Raw genomic sequence first — 9825 nt, 5'->3', positions numbered from 1 at the left:
GCCATTGATGAAAGAAAAACAAATCTGCTTTGACACCCCAGAATAAGCTTCTGGCAAAGTTATGTCTTTCTTTTAGATGTTTGGATAAATCACACGGCTCAGAAACTGCATCATACATTATGCCTGAGTTATAAACAAATGCTGCTGAGGTAAGGATATTTCTCAGTCCAATGTACTGAATCTCTAGATGTCACTTGCCTGCATCAGGGTAATGTTTGCTCAAGGCTTGGCTGTGCGTTCCAAGCAGCTTATATGGATCTTCATGAGACCCAACCAAACAGATGTCTGCATTACCGTGCAGTCCTTTCTTAAACACCTGCATTGCTCCACCAGTGGCACCATGTTTAGTGCTCTAGAGGAGATCCACTGTAAAAGAGAAAGAGCGAAGAATTTGTGTCCATATCTGGTGCTGTTCATTCTGTAACCTCTGTAAGGCCTGTGATCATGACAAGTGAGGACTTTCTTTCCCATGTCTGTGACGCTTGATCACTGTGAATTTTTTCCTTTATGTGGTTCATGGTTGCTGGTAGGGTCTAACTCCCAGATGGTTATACACATTGAAAAGCACCTATGGACAACTGAATTGCAATTTTCATTTAAAAACTGTTACCCACGTATAAGCAGACTGTTAAAACAGTTGTTCAGAATGTAGAGTGCTTTAAGACCTCTCTGTTCCAAGATGCTGAAACTCATTTCTCCCACTCAGGTAAATTACACCATTGCTGTCCATATCTAATCCATCACAGCTAGCATCTAAGAGCAATCAAACCCCAAACTGCCAGGAACTGTGGCTCCACATGCTGCCTAAAGCCGTTGTTTTTTCAAGTCTACATAATATTACCATAACCACAAATGATGCAAAACTCAGTAACTGTGATTTATCCCTAACAAAAGAAAGCAGAATGTGTATTATGTACCTTTCTGTTCCATACTTTGGTTCACCCACTATGTTATTTCATGACTTCTTCAAGATTTCATGTTTGCACTCTGTTGCCAGATACCCTGTTTTCAAGAGACAGGCGAGGGAGGTTGGAAGTGAGCAAAAGAATGAGAACTCCAAAGGTGAATTAATGAATGGTGATGTTCAGCTGGCAGACGGCATCACAAACATCTACCTTTTTTAAAAACCTTTGTCAAACAACAGGCAGTAGATTTCAAATGCATGAAAGAACGTATTTGTGTCTTGTTATATAGGGTGAGTTTTGTTGAGTGTCAGATTTTAGGGAAAATGGGAAGCATAAGTGTTGCCTCTTCTAAATTCAGATATCTGTATGGGAGGCATCTAGTTAAAGTCAGTATCCATTCTCTCACAAGAATAAAGGAAAGAGCTGAAGATCTCCAGAGAAAATCTCCTCAGAATCTGATTTATTCTACCTAGGTTAGAAACTTGTGTAGATTATATTACAGGCTGGAAGTGTCATTCTCTTTGTGTTAATGACAGAGGTAGGTAAGACAGTTTAGTTAGGCTAAATATCTAACTTTTTCCTGAGATGAAGTTAAATGGCATGGATATTAACCTCACCTCTATCTGTTGTTCAGTTTCCTTTGAGAGTAGAGTGATTCAGACCTGTAAGACAGTTGAAGTATGAAGGAAAGACAAAGGAAGCCAAACCAGGCAAACGTCATGATGATGACCAAGAGGCACAGGTAGTGAGTCAAGAACTAAAGAGATGTAAAAAAGGGAAAATTAAGGTATCACATATAGAACATTTTAAAATTGGTAACTCCAATAAGCATTTTGTCACTGAAAATGTAATTATACTGACATAATCTTGTGAGACAATAGAAGTCCAAAGAATAATTTAAGGCCAAATGCAGAAAGAGAACAGAGACATCTAATCCTTTTGTTGGCCCTTTAGAAAATAAATTGATTTGGAGTTCATACAGGAAAGGGTAGCACAATCTACCTCTACATACCCAACTAAAGATGGTATAATAAAAATATGAGGTTTCCTAAATAATATCAGGGGCTTTCCAGAACAACTCAGACACACATGTGGAGTATAACCTGAATAAGTTCAAGACCTTAAGGAGAGCTCTGAGAATAGACCAATAGTAATGATTGCAAGCTTGCCTTCCAGTATTAGGAGCTGGTAAGAAAAGGGGGAGAGGAGCGCTGAACAAAGTAGGCAACAAATCTATGGATGAGTAAGAAACCATTTGCTTTATTTAGGCTTCAACTTAAGCAAATGATAAGAAAAGAAACTGGTGCTAGTTTGAGGTTTCTAATAATGTTCTTTGGTTTGGTTTCATTTGGTTTGGTTTTGTGTGGTTAAAAATATATAGGAATAAAGTGGGGCGGTAGTCCTAAAATCAGATCTGACATTTACAGGGAAGCCTATTGCATCCAGTAGAAGACTCTCACAAAAGAAAGTATGGAGGAAGATGAAATTACACAGAAACATGTAAAATGTTTATAAATTCTGTAAGAAACAGATGAGACAAATGAAGTGCGTTTATTAATTCTGAAATGGTTGGCACAGATGAAACAGACTGGAGTGAATCTTGTAAGTGAAATAAAAATCCAAGGTGTCCTTTCAAGTGTAGAGGTGAAAAAAGAAGATGCCATCCAGATGGATCTTGACAGGCTTGAAAGGTGGGCCCAGGTGAACCTAATGAGGTTCAACACTGCAAAGTGTAAGGTGTTGCACTTGGGCCAGAGGAAGCCCAGACATAGATACAGACTGGGAGAAGAGGTCCTTGAGACTAGCCCTGCTGAGAAGGACCTGGATGTTCTGGTGGGTGAGAAACTTAACATGAGCCAGCAGTGTGCTCTTGCAGCTCAGAAGGCCAATGGTATCCTGGGCTCCAGCAGAAGAGGGGTGGCCAGCAGGGACGGGGAAGTCATTGTCCCTCTCTGCCCTCGTGAGGCCCCATCTGGAGTACTGTGTCCAGATCTGGGACCCGCAATACAAGAAAGTTGTGGAACTGTTGGAGAGGGTTCAGAGGAGGCCACAAAGATGATTAGAGGTCTGGAGCATCTCCCCTACAAAGAGAAGCTGAGGGAGATGGGCTTGTTCAGCCTGGAGAACAAGGAAAGGCTGCGGGGGGACCTCATTGCAGCCTTTCAGTACCTGAAGGGAGCATACAGACAGGAGGGGAATCAAATTTTTAAAAGGGTAGGCAATGGCAGGACAAGGGGGAATGGTTTAAAGCTAAGGGAGGGAAGCTTTATCTTAGATACTAGGGAGAAGTTCTTTACAGAGAGAGTGGTAAGGTGCTGGAACAGGCTGCCCAGAGAGGTGGTGGATGCCCCATCCCTGGAGGTGTTCAAGGCCAGGTTGGATGGGGCCCTGGGTAGCCTTGTGTAGATCCAGGCCTGGAGGCTGTGGAAAGGGGGTTGGAACTCCATGATCCTTGGGGTCCCTTCCAACCCAGACCATTCCATGACTATGATTCTATGATATTGCAGAGTAACATCATATGTCAAAACAAAGTGCCAGTGCCACAGTTTTAGACGGGAAGACTGCTGTGACAGTAAGGGGTTTTTTTCATAAAGTTATTTGCAAATAATGGATAAATACAATAATGATAATTATTCACTGCAGACTACCACACAGGAGGAGACAAAGAACTTAAAACTGCTAGCTTAGCTCTTCGAGACAGTCCATGACACTTAGAAGAACATAAAAAGGAGAGGTGAAAACAAATAAACACAGTATGTTCATACAAGTCAGGGAATTTCAAAGGCAATAAAAAGGGTTTATAAAGTACATTACAAAGAGAGACACTATAGATATCGTAGGGGGATACCTGAGGGGAAGATAGTTATATCCAAACAGCATCCTGACCGATTCGTGAGCATAAAATACTGTAACCAAATGACATTAAATATTTGTACAGACAGCTGTTCCTGTTAGCACTGACACTAGGAGTAGAGGCAACTTGCTGAAGTTTATAGATTCTGAAGATTGTTAGGCCACTGGTACTGCATAAGTCTGTATTTGTGTATATGAGCAACAAGGACAGTCCTAAATCCTGGGAATAATCTTCCTTTCCTAGGATCCTGAGTGCTCTTGGGTCCCCACATTCAAAAGATCTCTATCATGTGAAAATGAGCTGAATTGTATATTGGTATTTATTTAGTATGAATAGGATTATAAAACATGCTGCTGTTATTTCCACTTCCCCCAGATGAGATCACTGCTGGCTGCTCAAACATCTCTGCTTCAACATAAAATCAGGCAGGTGAGCAGACGTGGAGCCCTCACATAACTGCACAGCAGGCTCGGCTAGTATGTGGCCACCAAAAGCACAGCCATGCAACTGAGACTGTGCCTCCCTGCCCAAAAATCTTCTCTGGAACAAAACAAAAACATCTTGGCTGGAGCCATTCTCACCTGGGAGGTAGGAGCTACCAGCTGAGAGGCAGATCCAGAGCCTGCTGCCTTACTCTGAGACATGTGCCTACGTGTATCCTAATCTGGAAACAACAGTAGTAGGTTGCTTGAGGTTACACATGCGGAGTGATCACAGAGATATATTGTGGTGCTATGGAAATAGTCCAAAGGAAAGAAAAGAGAACAGTAGATGAAACATACGCAAATTTTGGTTTCATATACAAAAAACAGCATAGAAAAGTTTTTCAGCCAGGGCCATTATCATGTGAATTACAAGCTGCATGAAAATTATGCATGTGACAATTAATTTATGTCATTTTTTTCAGATATGGAGAAATATCGTAGAATATTGGTGTGTTTTAGGTTCAGCCTTCTATCTAACCTCTACATTAATAATTTGGAAGAGACGGTAAATTCATTGAGAGGATTAATGACAAGGACAGAAGAGTAATAAAAGGCATCCCAGAGAGATTAGGGTAGAAAACAGCAAAATCAGTTACATGCTGAGCTGGTGTGAATTAACAAAAGCAGAATAATCTGAAATACCAACACCATACAGAGGACAGAAACCAAAAGGATGTTATGATGGTCGAAGACGGGCATTAAATGTGATATCAAACCATGATATGATGCGATAGCCAAAAAATGCCATTCATTTTGGAAAGAACCACCTCACTACAGAGTATGAAGAGTGTACTCCTTTTGGCTAGGAGTCTGGTGTGATCCCAACCACAGTACTGCATTCCTTCCTGGGTATCTCATTACCAGAATTACAGTTTGGGAAAAGCCAAAGTAGTGAATTTACCTGCCTGGAAAAGGAAATTTCAATGCTGTTACTCTGCAGCTACATTCACTGTAACTGCTGTTTTCTGTCAGTGTGGCAACAGGAATATGTAAGTGAGGTTTACCTTCAGGTTTGGAGATTTCACAGATTTTGAAAGCATCTAGGGCAGATTCAATTTATGCTGGTAAATCGCTGTCTTACACTCTTAACCATGTTTAAAGGATAATGTAGAAAAGGATAAGAGGGATAGAATGATAAGAAATACAGGATAAAAAAGTGTGTTAGAAGGATTTATTTTCAAGAGGTCTTAAGACTAACACCTTACACGTTATAATTTTATTTGCAGGTTTTTAGTAATATTTACCCTTTTTTGTGCTTTTTTTTTTAATTTTGTGGTTTGAAATTTAGTCTGATCTCATTTGGTCAAATAGATACTAAGTGCCCAAAGGAAATAATCTTCAGAAAAAGTTTTTTGGGCTTTTTTCCTAACCTTGACTTGAACTGAATCATGATGATTATTATTACGCTAATAGCAATAGCAATATCAATAGTAATAGTAATAGTGACAGTGATAGTAATACCCTCTTTTCTGTAAATATATTGTCTGTATTGCACTGCAAAACCATGTCTGATGTTCATGAGACTGTTCTTAGCTTCTTTCAAGTTTAAAGAAACCCTACAGAAGAAAAAGAAAACTTGATGTAAGGTTAAAAATGGAAGGTAATTTGTGTTCATCAATGAACTTGATGTCTGGTATGTTGTCAAAGAATGACAGAATGGTTGAGACTGGACAGAACATCTGGTGATCATGTAGTCCACTACCTGCTCAAAGAAGGATCAGTTGGAGCAGGTCTCCTAAAACTAATGTCTAGGCAGGTTTTAAATATTTTCAAGGATAGAGACTCTGCAGACTCACTGGAAAATCTATTCAAAGTTTGGAACCCTCAGAATAAAAAAAACCCTTTGGTTTTGTTTTTTTGCTATTATTCTTCTCATGTTTACCTGGAATTTCCTGTATTTTAATTTCTGTCCATTGTCTTGTCTTTACACCGGATAATAACAGTATGTCTCCAAATTCTTTACTGCCTCCTCCCTTCCCAAATAAGGTATTTTTGTTAATTGATTGATTGAATTATGCTGTCCAGGATACCCTTAGCCTTTTATGCCACGAGGGCACATTGCAATCTCCTATTCAACTAGGAGTCTGCCAGTCATCCGAGGTACTTTTCTACAAAGCTGCTTTCCCAGTAGTCACGAACAAGCATTTACTGATACATAAGTTTATTTCTACACAGGACATTCCCCGGGGAAACATGAATTTCCTTTTGCTCAGATTCAGAAAATTTCTGTCTGCCCAAGTCTCCAGCCTGTCCCTCTGAATGGCAGCACACCCATCAGTTGCATCATCCACTCCTCCTGGTTTTTTGTCGTCTGTAAACCTGTTGGGGGTGCATGCTGTTCCAGTTCTCTGAGTCATTAATAAAGGTGTTAAGCAATGTTGGCCCCAATATTGATCCCTGGTGCACACTGCTGGTGACTGGCCTCCAACAGGACTTCATTCAGCTGATCACAGCCCAAGACCTTCAGCAGTACACAATAGTCAGTGTATGGCTGCTTATATACAGTTAGCTGAAGCTTTATTATCTCTCCTAGTGCCACAGTGGTGTTTAATTTTTCACAAGAAATAAACAGCTAATTTAAAATACTTTGAAACACTGTTAATCATACTTGAAGTATCTAATTACACACAATAATTCTGTAATGTTTTAAACATAATGTATTTATGGAATAATTAATTTATTTGTATGTAAGTAAATTTAATCATATTAATGCAATAAAGAAAAATTAAAGCACCATATTTCTTCATTATATAAATAGCCAAGCTCAGAATTGAAATAACCACTAATGTAATTAGAATACAGCATTTTTCCAAAAGGAATATTACCATCACTAGCACATAATCTTGCCAAGTTATTATCATAGTATCTAATTCTGACTAAACGTAATAAAATTCCAAGGGAGCCAAGGGAAGAAAAAGATTAGGGAAAGCATCTCTAAGAGAGCAGCATCATATTCTTCAACAGAAGTTGGAATATATCAGAATATCAGAGTCTCAGAATATATGAAGAATTCCTTCCTCTTCAGAGATAGGGGAAACCCTGAGTTTAGGTGCAAGTTCTGTGAGTGTCTCCTGGTGCACACAGCAAGGAGTCACAGTGGGGGGAAATGGTGGTTCTTCATCAGCGGGTCACCACACAGGTAGCAAAGAAAAAAGGTAAGGACTTTCTCCTGCATGACAGCTAACTTTGTCATATCTGTGTCATAGTTCTCACCTCACATGTCCTGTCTGACAGCCAAAGCATAGGCTACCACCTAAATTATATGTGAAACAGGGCTGTCTAACTCAGATGCGTCTAACATTTGACTCAGAATGCATGTCTTAACTACACCAACTGCCCTGATTCCTTGTCCAGAAAACAATTATTTGGCTGTCCTTGAAAATTCTAAAATTCTTTCCAGTACAATCATAAACTCCTCCATGTGTCATAGGATCAGTCCTTAGGCTTCCTAACTTAGGCTTCAACCAACAATACTGAACAATTATTATATGATATTTACAAAGGTAGTCATGTGATTTAGCCTGCACTCAGAAAAAAAGATTCAAGTACTGAACAGTAGTCCACTGTTCATCTCTTCTTAGTTCTGTCTAAGTGACAATAAATGGGATCTGTACCATAGAATCATAGAATCTTAAGGGTTGGAAGGGATCTTGAGAGATCATCGGGTCCAACGCCCCTGCCAAAGCAGCTCCCTAGGACATATTGCACAGATATAGGTGTCCAGACGGATCTTGAATACCTCCAGAGATGGAGACTCCACTACCTCCCTGGGCAGCCTCTTCCAGTTCATTCCAGTATGACAGACTTCTGCTGAGAATGATTCCAACATGCAAAGTACCTGAGTCCAAAGGAAGGATCTGAATCTAAACCTCTAAAAGGAAGACAAAATATATCGAGGTTGTCACCAGAAAACCATCTGTACAGGAAAATACCTAAAGTTAGTTACAACTGTCCTTGCTCGACTGCAAGAGAACTAGAGAACTTTATTTTCTAGTCCTTTTGTTTCTATAAGTATTATCTATTTTAATAAAGAATTTCTTTGTTAATGTGACATCCTAGGTGAACCTCTTCTGGAGGCCTGAACTCAAGGTTACGTGTCAAATATTCAATGTGTCACTCTACTTATGGCTAGGTGCAGATAGAGGCAACTGACAGCACGCACACAGATCTTGTCCCTGGTTTCCTATGCACCAAAAGTAGTGTTAATATGCTGTTTTTATTCTGTTATGGTTTTCCAGTTCCAAGCTACTGAATCAATATCTTTGTACACCACAAGGGCAGTGGTTTTACCATACAATAGTAAAATTTTTTATTAATATCCTCTGAAATTCTCTAGTAAAAAAAAAAAAAAAAGTGGTTATCTACACTTTGAAATACTATAATATGAAACTTATTTTCTGTGGTATTCAATATCTCAGTAAAGCAGACACCTGCGAATATGCATAATGTATTGGTAGCAGTAATTTATTGGGCTTCAGGGATCCAAGAAACCAACACATATCTTTCAGTGCTTTCAAACTTCCTAGGTTTTTGCAGTAAGTCTAAATTTCCCCTGGTTTTATCCATTAGTTGCTGCTGATGTAATGTTATGAAGATTTGACCATGATATCTGGCTAACAGTGAAAAAATTACTGTCGTTGCAAACCCTTTGCTCATTATGCTAAATCTCTCTAAGCCTTTGATTCTTTATTATATTGCTTTATTCCTCCTCTTCAAGTATCTTATACCATTGAGAGGACTTTGTGCTCTTGGAGAGCTTTCTCCTGGCTTTGTAGGGCTGTTTTCTCATCCTGAAGGGCCCCGTTTTCCTCTTGGAGAGCAAATTTCTCCTCAGTGAGGACAATTTTTTCCTCACAAAGAGCTTTCTCCTCTTACTGAATGGCCTTGGTGTCCTTTTCAAGAGCCTTAAGCTTCTCCTTGAAGGCCTTATTTTCTTCCAATAAAGCTAAAATTTCTTGCTGAAGAGCTTTTTCCTCCATCGCAAATGCTCTTTCTTGCTCTTTGAGAGCCTTAATCTCTTCTCTGAGGGCTTTATTTTGTTGTTGTACGGCCTTTTGCTGTTTCTCAAGGTGCTTTGTTTTCTCTGAAGAGTCCCTATGCTTCTCTTGAAGGATTTTATTCTCTTCCCAAAGGACTTTTTTCTGTATTTAGATACTTTGATTCTCCTGATAATAGACTTTGTTCACTAAATGAAAAGCTCTGTTCTTTTGCTGAAGGTTTTGATTGCCTTCTTGAAGGGCCCGATTCTCTCTCCAGAGTGGTTAAATATGTCAGAGGAAATGGCAGATGGTGGTGGCAGAGATAAATTGTTGATATTCCTTAAATTATCTTAATCCTTTGAATGAGACATTTTGTCACGTATCTGCACCACTCAGGGGCTGTCCAGATAGGTGATTCCACCTTTCATAATCAGTAATCATGGAACTGAGATTAGAGATTATGTGTCCATAAAACCCCACTCAGAATTACATATATGTAAGTAAACAAACATAGCAGTAAACGTGAAATAAAATAAGGTTAAACAATAGCTATATTTGACAAGTATTGTATATTTTTGCATGTACCGAATGAAGTATGTTGA

The 9825-nt window shown here is 39.3% G+C and overlaps 1 pseudogene across 1 annotated transcript; it reads right to left on the bottom strand.

The window, feature by feature from the left end:
• Positions 1-8943: 8943 nt before the first annotated feature.
• Positions 8944-9562, bottom strand: LOC311204281 (annotated as a pseudogene). The gene has a single exon. The product of its transcript is annotated as an uncharacterized misc_RNA (transcript).
• Between the last annotated feature and the right edge of the window lie 263 nt (positions 9563-9825).

Source organism: Gallinula chloropus (assembly GCF_964237585.1).
Source record: "Gallinula chloropus genome assembly, contig: HAP1_SCAFFOLD_213, whole genome shotgun sequence".
Lineage (NCBI taxonomy): Eukaryota > Metazoa > Chordata > Aves > Gruiformes > Rallidae > Gallinula > Gallinula chloropus.
This window is presented reverse-complemented; position numbering and strand designations above follow the sequence as displayed.